General features: G+C 41.3%; 1 long non-coding RNA gene across 2 annotated transcripts; it reads right to left on the reverse strand.

The window, feature by feature from the left end:
* Nucleotides 1-979: 979 nt before the first annotated feature.
* Nucleotides 980-2,969, reverse strand: LOC121846767. Of its 2 annotated transcripts, none has more exons than XR_006083694.1 (3): nucleotides 2,633-2,969; nucleotides 2,146-2,311; nucleotides 980-1,419 (listed from the first exon to the last, which is right to left on the reverse strand). It is a non-coding gene; the product is annotated as an uncharacterized LOC121846767 (long non-coding RNA). The 2 variants fall into 2 exon arrangements; XR_006083693.1 differs by having other exon boundaries at nucleotides 2,628-2,969.
* Nucleotides 2,970-13,386: the final 10,417 nt, after the last annotated feature.

Consider the following 13,386-nt stretch of genomic DNA (forward strand, 5'->3'; position numbering starts at 1 on the left):
ACCGGAGGAAATTAAATGGTTCCTCAGAAGGAGAGAAGAACGTGCAGAGTTCAAACAGCCATTTCTATGGTAACATCAAAGGGGTACTCCATCCTTGTCCTGGAGGAGCTGAAGGACCTCTGCTAGGTTAGCGTGACTCCACTGCCTGTTATATTATGTACTTCTGTGAAGTGCCTTACTGATTTCCCCACCGCCTGCCACTGCTGGCTCAGGGGTAATGGATCGCTGCTGGAAATTGGTGAGGCGTGTTCAAAGACTGATTTTCCACAAGGAAGTCCATCAAGGCCAGTTACCTCACATGGGAGATATAGTTACATGCTGATATTCCAACGTCTCCTCAGATTATATAGTTATTACTGTTGATTGTATGGGCTACAGTGGATTTGCAGTGAATGTGCAAAGAGCAAATTATACATTTGACTTACATTGTCTATGTCTTATCACAAAATCTAAAATCATGTGAATGCACCACATTTAAAAGTAGTAAAAACACTAAAAACAAAATTCTCAATTGAAATTGGAACCCTACTAGATCCAGTTCTCTTTCTTCAGAAACACCACTGCATCGTCATGACCCTCTACAATACTGGTTCATCCTTTCCTCTAAAGGAGGGAATAAGGACTGGTTTAACCTGATGATGTTCTCCTTGGAAAACTGAGGGATAAAAACAACACAAAACATTAACAAAAATGTCCTCAAAATCAAACCAATTTATATACTGCAAAATAACTGTGTTCAGGCAGCCACTAAATTACAGTTCTGCATCATGCAAAATGATGTGCAAAACCATTCCCTGAATGCTATACACACACTTGTCTATGTGTACTGTCTGTATCTCTGTGAACATGTAATAACCATTACTTCCATGTTGGCCAGTTTGAGGGGGAGGTTCATGAGCCCTCTGTGTTTTGGGCAGAAAATGAATAAACAAACAAAAAAGTAACAGTAAGCTCGTAAAGGATAACGTCCATGGGTTGAGTTTGAGATGCAGCTAAAGTTATTACCTGTCCTTGTCATTCCACCGGTTTGATTCCAGCATAGACAGGCACAAAACGACTGGCTAAGAGTGCCTTAAATTAAAAGAAGCAAAGGAATTAGGTCAGACCAAATCCAAAAATATGTAGTGAAAGAGATTTTGAAATGTTCCTTGACCCAAACATATTGCAAGATATGAAAACAATGGCCGTGCTCCTCATAAACATTTACGACAACATTTTGTGTTAAAGCCAAGGTTTATAGTAAGATACAGTAATATAATCTGCTCAGGCTTGTGGCAGGCTAGCTTTATGAGGTCCTCCCTGGAGGCTAAACTGGATAGGATGGTTTTCTTGCCACTTTTTGAATGCGTTATTGAGATGTGAAGGCGATTGCCTGCTTTACTGTGGGCATCGCCAGGCAGAAACTCCTCGATGTCCTCCCTGGGGAGAACAAAGGGACAGATGCTTTTTTGTCATGTTTTTAATAATTAATTTAACAACACTGTACGGCTCTATAATAAAGCACGCACTTATTACACAATCTGTTGGCTGTGTAATGCATGCACTTAATGAAGACACAAATGCGACCATTGTTCAGTTCTATAGCCTTAGGTTGAATTTACTCCCACACATGAATAGCTCCATTTATTACAAAGAAGGTGTTACAAAAGAAAGAAAATGTACATAACACCCAGTTATCTAGGTGTTAAAGAAATACACAGAGTGTACAAAACATTAAGAGCACTTGTTCTCATTCAACCCAACCAACTGGGTCTCTGTGTTTTTCTGCCTGTCTATGTGTGCATATGCATCTGAGTATGACTGTTCTGTACACTGAGTATACAACACATTAAGAACACCTGCTCTTTCCATGACACAAGACTGGCCAGGTGAATCCAGGTGAAAGCTATGATCCCTTATTATGAAGGTGTTCCTTATCTTGGTATACTCAGCGTGTAGCTCTCTCAGAGTTAGTAAGTGACTACCAGAGTGTAAGCATGAAGTTATATCCAGGACTCACAGCTCCAAGCCTCTGGCATCTTTGGCAAATCTGAAGGTAAATTCTTTGGCAATGGATAAAGACCAAATGTATCAACCATCAGTAGGCCTAAACGCAACCAAAAATGTACAAAGAATAGGATAATGATGAGGAAGACCGTATCTTACCTCTAGTTTGTCTGGAGCAGTGATCATCACTGCAGCCACCAGAGCTCCAGCACATGCCCTGAGAGAGCCCAGCAGCTTGTCTCCATGTCTCAGTATGGCTCCACATGGTAGAGACCCAGGAATCCACACGCAGCAAAAGAAAGGTTCACCACTGGCACTGTCATCTCTATAAAGAGAACATAGCTAGCATTATTCATTGAATAAACTATAAGGTTAATTGACAAACATAGCTACTGTAACTTCGCCAGTGAAATATTGTGTAAAAGCCTAATCAAATCCATATTAGCACAGTGGAATTTTGGAGCTAGATAAACCTGATGTGGGCAACTGTAGTAGGCGAGGCTAAACAACATAGCTAGGCTTATTCACTCGTTACAGAGGCAGTCAAACTAATACTGTAAACTACAACAAGTATGTCCCTGCACGTTAATAACAAGCGTAGCATTCAAGGTTAATCTACACATACATAAAAAAAATACTACCTTACTGTTTATGGTGGCATTACGGTTTTAGAAACAATTGCAGTAAACTAAAATGGCTTGTTCTGCACTTCTTTATTAACATTGATGACAATGTAAAGAAGTGCTGGATTAGTGATGGGTCGTTCGCGAATCAGAAGAGCCGAATCTATTTATAAAAATAGCCCAAAATTAAATGAATAATCAAAAGATTTAAATGAATAGAATGAACTAATTCAAAGAAATGAAACAATATAGGCCTAAATGCTCAAGCGCACACACATTCGTTCTGGCTGTCTGCTCAGACTAACAGCCTCACCTGTTGTTTCTGTCAATCAGACACGCAGTGTCAACCAATGAACCAAAGATGCGTGAGGGAGGGCCGAGCCAACTCACTCACAGTCACACACTTAGCAGCCGAGGAGAGAGAGGAAGGACAGCTGTGAAAACAACAGCTGGAAAATGAGTCTGAAGCACAGTAGCATTTGGATGCATTTTAGTAATGTAGACAATGTTAGAGCACAGTGTAGTATTTGCCAAAACAAAGTCTCATATAAAGTCGGTTCTATGCACAACCTACACCGGCGTATGCGAGCTGTGCACCCAACTGTGAAGCTAGCTGTAGTGGAGCTTCGAGAAACTAGCGGGCCTGCTAGTGATAGTGGTGGAGCCAGCACCTGCACACGTGGCGATGTATCCACTCAGTCAAGTAGGCCTACTCCACGACCCACAGCAACGCAGTCGTCTATGCCAAAGTCTATGTCTGTAGCAAAACAAGGCCAAATTGATATTGCATTGGCTTAAATGATTACCACCGATTTTCAGCCATTTTCGATCGTGGAGGACAGAGGTTTTAGAAATTATAGTAATAGTCTAAGTTTAATGTACACAATTCCAAGCAGGAAAACCCTTTCAAAATCACTTATTCCACAACTGTATGAGAGCACACAGGCTTCAGTGTGGGAAAGAGTCCAGAAAGCTACTGCAGTTTGCCTTACCACTGACTGCTGGACATCAAGGGTAACCACTTCTTACATGTCAGTTACATGTCACTTCATTGAAGATTGTTTGATGTCTAGCGGTCTTCTGGACTGTTTTGAGTTCAGCGACAGACACACCTCAGAGAAATTGGCAGAGGAACTGTTGAGAATGGCAAGTAGATGGAAAAGTGGTCTGTTGTGTTAGCGACAATGCAGCTAACATAACCAAAGTCATGAACATTTTAAAATGTCTTGCCCACACAATCAACCTGATTGTAAGAGATGCTCTGAAGGTGATGAAGCCCACTGTGAACAAAGTGAAAGCAGCTGTGGAATACTTCCACTACACAACGCCAGATGGGGATGCCTGAGCTGAGGCTTAAACAAGGCTGCACTACAAGTTGAAATTCAACATTTTATATGTTGAAGCGGTGTCTTGAGTCAAAGGATGCCATCATCTCTACCCTGGCCATTGTCAATGCACCTGTTGATGCTCTGACCCAAGAGGAATTGGAGGTGGTGGAGGAGCTTTGCAGAGTCCTGGAACCCTTTGAGCAGGTCACTGTGGAGATCAGTGGAGAGAGGTACAGTAAGCAGTTATTACTACATCATTATTTAATCCAGTATTATATATGTATATGAGCAGTAGATGAGAATGTAGTATCAGTAGACAGAACATGAACCTGAACTAATAAGTCACTGTTCTCTCTTTTCAGCTATGTGACAGCCTCAAAAATGATACTCCTGTGTCAGGGTCTGCAGTGAATCACAGCCAGCCGCCAGAGAGAAGCAAATGTAACCACAGGACATGTGACAGAGTTGATGGACACCCTATGTTCATCAATGGACATAAAGTTCCACAGAATGGAATATAATCATGTGCTATCAGAAACCATTGCATTTGACCCTAGGTTTAAGAAGTTAGCCTTCGGTGATGCCAGAGTGATTGATGAGGCTCTTCAAAGAATAACCTCAGCAGCAGGGAGGGACATAGTCAGCTGGCTCAGGCAACAGGAAGAAGAGGGATCAGATGGAGGAGAAGCACCAGCAGTAGTGCCACAAACGTCTGCTGTTTGGATGCTGTTTGACGAGAGAGCAACTGGGGATGCAGCACGAAGGAATCCCTCAGCAGATGCCATAATGGAGGTCCGAACCTATTTAGAGCATCCCCTCCAAAGATCTGCAGATCCTCTGAGCTGGTGTAATAACCATGCCTCTGTCTACCCACGGCTTACTAAAGTCATGACAGAGAGACTCTGCATAGTGGCCACATCCGTTCCCTCTGAGAGGGTCTTCTCGAAAACTAAACCGCATCAGCCCCTCGAAAGTGAGGCAGCTTGCATTTCTGAATGCAAATGTCTCAAAAGCAAAATCTGGTCAGCATTGCTGTGTGCTGCTGGTTATAACATGGCACTAAAGAAGAGAGAGAAAAGAGGGACCAGTTTAATGTTTTAAGTGGGATTCGGCAGTTTTGCACATTGTTATTTATTTTTCTTTGATATGGTGCAATATTCTATTATTATGTTGTTCAGATTGTATTCGTTTTGAATTGTTACATTTATATTTACTTTGTTTAAATACATTAAAAAAGTTATACTTTAAATGCATGTGTAATAGCATCCTTCTTTTATACATTTATTTCAATTTGTGGGTTGCTGCAGTTTTGCAAATTGTTATTTATTTTTCTTTGATAAGGTGCAATATTCCATTATGCTGTTCAGATTGTATTCGTTTTGAATGGTTTGATTTACAAAACTATCTGTTGAAATACGGTGAAATTGACTAAACCTGTAAGAAAACATTGGAATACATGGACTGGTTTGTATTTGTGCAATGAAATGTCTAATGAACAAATTATACTTTGACATCTATAGCAGCAGCTGAGCTACAATAATGCATATTTTTTTCGGAGATGTCCCAGTATCTTCCAGCACATGTGTTCTTGCTTCCCCATACTCAGGCAAACATGCTGCGGGCTTGGGCCCGTTGCGAGCCACGCATATACACCTTATGACTTTAAAAAGTTAAACACTCTTAAAAACACTCTAGCCCCACATTGGACAAGTAATAATAAACATAAAACCTAGCAGTCAAAAACAGATTTTTTTCCATATAAACATTGTCTGTGTTTCATGTAGGCTTTCCCTGGCGTGATGTTTTGATAACTCTGTAAATCTCTCTGACAAGTTGACTTTTATCAAAATATTTGTCTCTATTTTACTCTGATTCGAAAATGCTAATTAGCATCAAAGTAGACATTATGCAAGACTACAAATCCCTCCAAGCTCCGGCACATTATCGCTGACACCTTTGCTGTCAGCTAGCTAGCTACAAGCTACCTTGATCCAAAACTAAAGATATATTGAATATTTTCATGTATTTGTTGTCTCACTTATGCATTTCAGTGGAGGCTGCTGAGGGGAGGACGGCTCGTAATAATGGCTGGAACGGAGCAAATGGAATGGCATCAAACACATGGAAACCATAGAAACCAGGCATTTGATACCATTCCACGAATTATGCTCCAGCCATTACCACGAGCCCTTCCTCCCCAATTAAGGTGCCACCAACCTCCTGTGATGTAGCAGCAGTCAGATATTTACATTGTGCCATGAAAACTAGGCCATTTTCTCCCCTACCTGTCCAGTTATACTCGGGTTCTCAGCACATCCTTTGACATCATTCTGTCTCAGTTGCAGTTTTCAAATTATGGCCTGTGAATCACAACGTTAAAGATGAGTGATCACAGCATTTCCACAGATTGAGCCATACACAATACAACTCAAAGGAAAACTCCACCCCAAAATTATATTTTAGTATTTGTTTCATTAGTCCATTGTTGACATAGTCCCAAAATGTTTTGCTTGTCAGCAAATCAAGTTTAAGATATGTAACTTTCAAAATACAGAAATCATACAGAAACCATCCCTGTTTGATGCATTTTGCATCATATGATACTGTGTTTTTAATGTACAATATGTTCATACGATATCTGGTTGACTAACAAAATCAATGGTGGCCTCCTGGAGGTCCGGGCTCCCCCAAAACATTTAGGGAGGTGTCCTTTGTGCCAGGTCAGTAATTCAGCCATGATTACTACAAGGTTCAGAAAGCTGGCTAGACTAATTTACCTACCAATCTATACAATGGTAGCTCAAATGGGCTTGTTGAGTGACTGTCAGTGACTGACATAAGAGGAAGAGTACTGATGCAGGATCAATTTTCGAAAATTGCAACCGTGTGTATTCTACTATACAGTAAGTTGAGACCCCGACTGAGTTCCCACATATATTTATTATTATTTTTAAAGTATCATATATTTGTCTAATGGTAAGTCTCCCACTGGCTGGAGTTCCAGTCATGTGTGTCAGTGGACAGGGTGAGGGAGACCTAGTCCCCTTTGTACTATTGGACTGACTGACCCAACTATACTGAACACAAATATAAACGCAACATGCAACAATTTCAATGATTTTACTGAGTTACAGTTCATATTTGGAAATCAGTTAATTGAAATAAATTCAGTAGGCCCTAATCTATGGATTTCACATGACTGGGGGGTGCAGCCATGGGTGGGCCTGGGAGGGCATAGACCCACCCACTGGGGAGCCAGCCCTAGCCAATCAGAATGACCCCCCCCTTCCCAGACAATTCCGCAGGTGAAGAAGCCGGATGTGGAGGTCCTGGGCTGGCGTGGTCTGCGGTTGTGAGGCCCGTTGTACGTACTGCTAAATTCTCTAAAACGACATTGGAGGCGGCTTATGGTGGGAAAATTAACATTCAATTCTCCGGCAACAGCTTTGCTGGACATTCCTGCAGTCAGCATGTCAATTGCACACTCCCTCAAAACTTGAAATATCTGTGGCATTGTGTTGTGTGGCAAAACTGCACATTTTAGAGTGGCCTTTTATTGTCAACAGCACAAGGTGCACCTGTGTATTGATCAATCTGTTTAACCAGCTTCTTGATATGTCACACCTGCTAGGTGGATGGATTATTTTGGCAAAGGAGAAATGCTCACTAACAGGGATGTTAACACATTTGTGCACAACATTTTAGAGAAATAAGCTTTTTGTGTGTATGGAACATTTCTGGTATCTTTTATTTCAGCTCATGAAACCAACACTTTACATGTCGCATTTATATTTTGGTTCAGTATACTGTATATTATACACACTCTCACTAATTACAATGATGAGCCTCCAAACCTTTAGAGGTGAACGCCTGTATTATTAGTCTTCTTCAACCTATGGCTCTTTTGCCTGCTGTGACAAGTCATTTTGTATTATGAAGAATGAAGCCAGTGTCCCCCATTTGGAAGAATGGGGCATGTGCGGTTTAATTGTTGTGGCCTGACTAGGATGCAGTTTGATTGCTCAACATCTTAAATGTGCCAGACAGGATCCTGCAGAAGGAGACCACATTGGACCGATTAATCGTCTGTCTTGTCTGCTGCCCTGCCAACGATGCCCACATATGGAGCCTCCTGTAAGGTACATGTAAGGTAGTAGGATGGAGGACTCTGTTGTGACCGAGTTAAAACAGCACAGGGGACCGACCCCATGAAGACTATTGTCCTCTGATATTACAAAAATGTATGTTTTATTATCTCGGATTAATTGCATATTTTCTTGTCTGAAGCAGAAAATGATTTCAATTAGTTATTTTAATAATGTCTACATCCTAATTTACCGCAGTATTTTCAACCAGTTAATGTATTCTAATAGAGAGCCCAGTTTATCCACCCTAAGGGTCCATCCACGTACATAACCTTATCATGTAATGACTTCAATAATAAACCTGTTGTGTGTATATACGCTTATATTATTAGCTAGAGCTAGATAGCCTCTGTCTGTATCTCTCTATGCTTTAAGCCTGGTCCCAAGAGCTCAATTCTTCCTGTGCAACCACTCCAAACAGTCAGCACTTATTTCCCAAGGCCCCAGAATACCAGAACAATAGGAATTCTCCCCAGTCGCACACATACTCCTTACCGGCTTGTCAGCACAAATTCCCTGCTCCTTTAGTCTTGCTTATGGTTATATATATAATGTGCGTTAGACAGGTTACGCTCTCTAGAGAAAAACACTGGCTCTATCGTATCGTTCAGAAGTGGGTGGGTGGGTGATGGACTGTTTAAATAATGAAGTGGAGATAATGTATTAGCGGTGGGTGAAGTGTGGTGATGTCGTTAATAACACGGGTGAGGCGGGTAAACGTCTTTCTTCGTGGTTTAAACACAGACGAGGCCGAATCAGGTCTGACTGACTCAATAGTTCCCAGCACCACCATCTCTTTGATAAGCCCAACCACTGTTGTTGAGTCTCATTATGTCAATGCTCCATGACACACTCTCCTTATGAGACTACATGTAACTTTAAAACATTCCCTTATTCAATATGGCCCACTGTATGATCTTAAGGCAGACGTTGGAAGCCCGGCACCAATAACTGCCCATGGCAATATACAATATGATAACTCTTGATTTACATGTGGATTCAATGAGACCAATATAGCTATGAGTGTAAGTTGCATAAAATCTGAATCATATGAACCCCTCAAGCATGATAGCCTCTGTAAAGCCACTTACAACACAACACGTAAAAGTAAGAAGGTGAAAAGCTTCAAGTGCCTCGGCGTACACATCACTGATGATCTGAAATGGTCCTCCCACACAGTCAGTGTGGTGAAGGCGCAACAGCGCCTCTTCAACCTCAGGAAGCAGAAGAAATTTGACTTGGCCCGTAAGACCCTCACAAATTGTCCAGTTGCACAATTGAGAGCATCCTGTCAGGCTGTTTCCCACCTGGTATGGCAACTGCACCGCCCGCAACCGCAGGACTCTCCAGAGGGTGGTGCGGTCTGCACAATGCATCACGGGTGGCACACTGCCTGCCCTCCAGGACACCTACAGCACCCGATGTCACAGGAAGGCCAAAAAGATCATCAAGGACATCAACCACCAAAGCTACGGCCTGTTCACCCCGCTATCATCCAGAACGGAAGGTCAGCACAGGGGCATCAAAGCTGGGACTGAGTGACTGAAAAACAGCTTCTATCTCAAGGCTATCACAGTATTTTAGTCAATGAAACTCCGACATTGCTCATCCTAATATGTATATATTTCTTAATTCCATTCTTTTATTTTTAGATGTGTGTATTGTTAGATAATACTGCACTGTTGGTGCTAGGAACACAAGCATTTCACTACACCCGCAATAACGTCTGCAAAATATGTGTATGTGACCAATAACATTTGACTTGAGATGGTGCAATTGCAAAAATTTTCATTTTTCCTCCAATTTCTCATCTGCCCCTACAGTAAAATTATTGCAATATCTTTCTCAAGGACAAAACGAGCTAAATTAAGTTGTCCAATTTCAGATATAAAGCTTATGGAACGAGGACATAATTATAATTAAGACAAGAAACTATTCGACAAAAGAATTATGTGGAGGAAAGTAAAGCTGTAAGAGCATCCTCTTCCTCTGTGCTGTAAAATGGAATGATGGCTGAATGGTGCTCAGACTGAAACCAGGACTTTGTCCCAAATGGCACCCTTATTGCCTAGATGGTACCCTGCTTTTGACCAAGCCCAATAGGGCTCTGTTCAAAAGTTGTGTACTACATAGGGGATAGGTTGTCATTTAGGATGCAGACCAGAGGTAATTAGAGTTCTCAGGGCTTGTGCTTACAGATAAAGCCAGGAGCTTTTTGTTTGGAGGGAGGTGGGGGTGGGGGGGTGCCTTATTTCTCTCTCTCCCCGGCCGGCCGGCCGCTGCTCATGAGTGTAACTGCCGCTGCAAAGACAGAGCAAGGTCATGTTGATAAAATAAATCTGCTAAAAGATCAAATACTTCCTGTAGATCGAAGGGGAAATGCAATTCATGAGCTGGGGGGATGGAAAGAGAAATCAAAGAGGGGGATTGAAAGAGGAGTGGAGGGCAGGGATGGACAGAGAGATGGAAGGACAACAGGCAGACCTAGAAAAAAAAGACCATTAGATGAGACAGATGAAGGGGTAAAGGTGAGGCGCCTTTCAGACAGGCCGTTATTAGCTACCTGCACTGTATAAAAAGAGAATGAATATTCTAATGATATCACAATCAATATATCTCTGTCTGCACATAGTGTTGTGCTGCATCACTTATTTATGTATTTAATTTAGCATTGAAGTGATTTGATTGTTCAGCATGTAGAACTGAACAATATATCAGATGAACGACAATGCTGTACACTGTAGAAGAACATCACTGTTGCCGTATATTCAGTCGTTAACAAAGCAGAAGAAAATTAGAACTCTTTGTTCTCAACCCACAGCGCAAATGTAAACGTCATCGGACCCAATTAGAGCTGCATGTGGGTCAAAATAGCAGGAAAATATAGCCTTTAAAAATCCACCAAGACTAAAGGTATGAACAAAGCTATGGGTGGAACTGTGAATGGCATCATGACGTCGGAAAACGAGGCTTATATGAGACAGCACAGAGATGGCCTGTCTCAATGTTGTTTAGACTGCCAGGTCACCCGTGATACAAGTCAGCATTAGCCACTAGGGGCAGCAGTGAGCGCTGTTACCTTCAAGTAGGTTTGAATTTTGCTAGGGCGTTGGCAGTGGCGAATGAGTGTAAGCAGTGGCGGATTTAGGTATAGGCGACACGAGGCGCCAGCACCAAAAAATGTGGAATGGTGACATTTGCGCGATCGGTTTTCTATCGCTCATTTGCACGTCAATGATATGTCACCGCGTGGGACTGTGGGTCAATTAACCTCGGCGTGGGCACCCTGATTCTAGTTTGTGAGCTAGGCAGGCTACTGTCTGGGAAGGTCTCCCACTCAGAAGTACGAGATGGGGAGGGGGGCGGGGGTAGGTTGACCTCAGGTCTCCTCACTGGAAGGCCAAGGTAGGGGGAGCAGGTGAATTTATCAAATAGCGCCCAGGGAGCCATAAAAGCTAGTGCCAAATGTTGCATATTCAAATCCAGCAATTTTAAGATTTGTTTGAAGTCCATCCCAAACCATTCAGACTTAATACCTAAGCTTAAGATTTCTGAGTTAATGCCTAAACTTTACCCCAACCTTCAAAATTCTGAGTTAATGCCTAAACTTAACCCCAACCTTCAAAATTCTGAGTTGATGCCTAAACTTTACCCCAACCTTCAAAATTCTGCGTTAATGCCTATACTTTACCCCAACCTTCAAAATTCTGAGTTGATGCCTAAACTTTACCCCAACCTTCACAATTCTGAGTTAATGCCTAAACTTAACCCCAACCTTCAAAATGAGTTAATGCCTAAACTTAACCTCAAGCACTTTGAAATTTGGAACAACCTCGACATTTGAAATTATGAGAAACATGAATGAATGTCTAATTCTGACGTAAGACTATGAGAGCCGTCATATACCGTCTTGTAAGTACAGCCCTACTGACAACAATAAGAAAGATACAGAGGCCTAACAGTTACAAATTGCAGACAATTTCTGACTACTCACCGTGTTCCTTCCCAAGATAAAATGATGACAAACTATTTAAAGGGGCAAAAAATTGGATATCCCTCAGAAAGGAGAGGGGGAAATAACAGTAGTTGTGATTCTGAGAACGGATGCTCGGTCTGGGAGAAAGTGTTCCATCTCACATTTAGGCCAGGGCCAAGTTGAAACTCAATCACTCTCTGGAATGGGAGAAGTTTCAAAGAAAGAAAGGAAGGAGAAAAGGAGGTAAAACATTTCTGTGTACTGAATCAAGTGTAATGTCTGCGTTTTTGTGCAGACCCGTGAACAAATATGAACCTATGTGACATAGTAAAAAAATATATACACTTATTAATTTCTTGTGCTCTAATTAGTGTTTTTGACATTCCACCAAAAACACAGATACATTCAGTAGATTGAATTTGATAAACATGTCCATAAACATACAGTACTGAACACCATCATAAGGTTCAGTTTTTTTTGCACACAGACACACTTTATTCTGTTCTTAATGCTGTAGCTGCATCATGTTGGCATTGACCTGTGGTCAACTTAATGTTTTGTGATTGATTTTTCTATTTCGCTCTTCTGTCACACAATGGCTGTTAAAGTATACTGCTGTTCACAGTCGAATCATGTGCAATTCACCCACATTTTGACCTTATCTTTGTAGGTCGACCGGAGCGCACTGTTTCTATACAGAATACATTGCTCAATGAAAGGCTTTCAGTATCTGACGTGATATTGAGGAGTACTTTACAACCAGCTAAAAGTGATTTTGCTGCCTTTATTCAGTAGGCAATTCAATAACTCCGATTTTTACTTAAATCATTAGGTGCCCATTCTAGTCTGTCTATAAACCCCTTTCACTTTCCTCATATTATAAACAAAATAAAAAGCAATACTTTAAATACATAATTTAGCCTATGATTGATTTAACAGGTTTTTCAGAATGTATTTTCTAGGCTTAGCCTTTTGAAGATGAACTCATGAACATCAAATAGAAATGCCACTAAATGATGCATAACTTAAACCTCAAGTCTTTTTGCAAGCATCTGTCCTCACTGTGGCATTTGGCCTAATCAAATATTAATATTTTGTTCCAAAAATAAAAACAGGATCCATTACAACATTCAGAAGATATAAGGTTTGGCATCTCAAGTCCTGGGACAAAAATATGTTGGACCAGTTTGTGGTCTAAATATCTTAGTAGCTTAGGCTCAACAACATTACATGGATACACGTCATTGAAATATTGCGCTCCATCTTAAGTGAAGTCAGTAGCTGCATTCATTCCTCATTCTGATATGACATAGGACCATGCGTTTACC

Source organism: Oncorhynchus tshawytscha, linkage group LG07 (genome assembly GCF_018296145.1).
Source record: "Oncorhynchus tshawytscha isolate Ot180627B linkage group LG07, Otsh_v2.0, whole genome shotgun sequence".
Classification (NCBI taxonomy): Eukaryota; Metazoa; Chordata; class Actinopteri; order Salmoniformes; family Salmonidae; genus Oncorhynchus; species Oncorhynchus tshawytscha.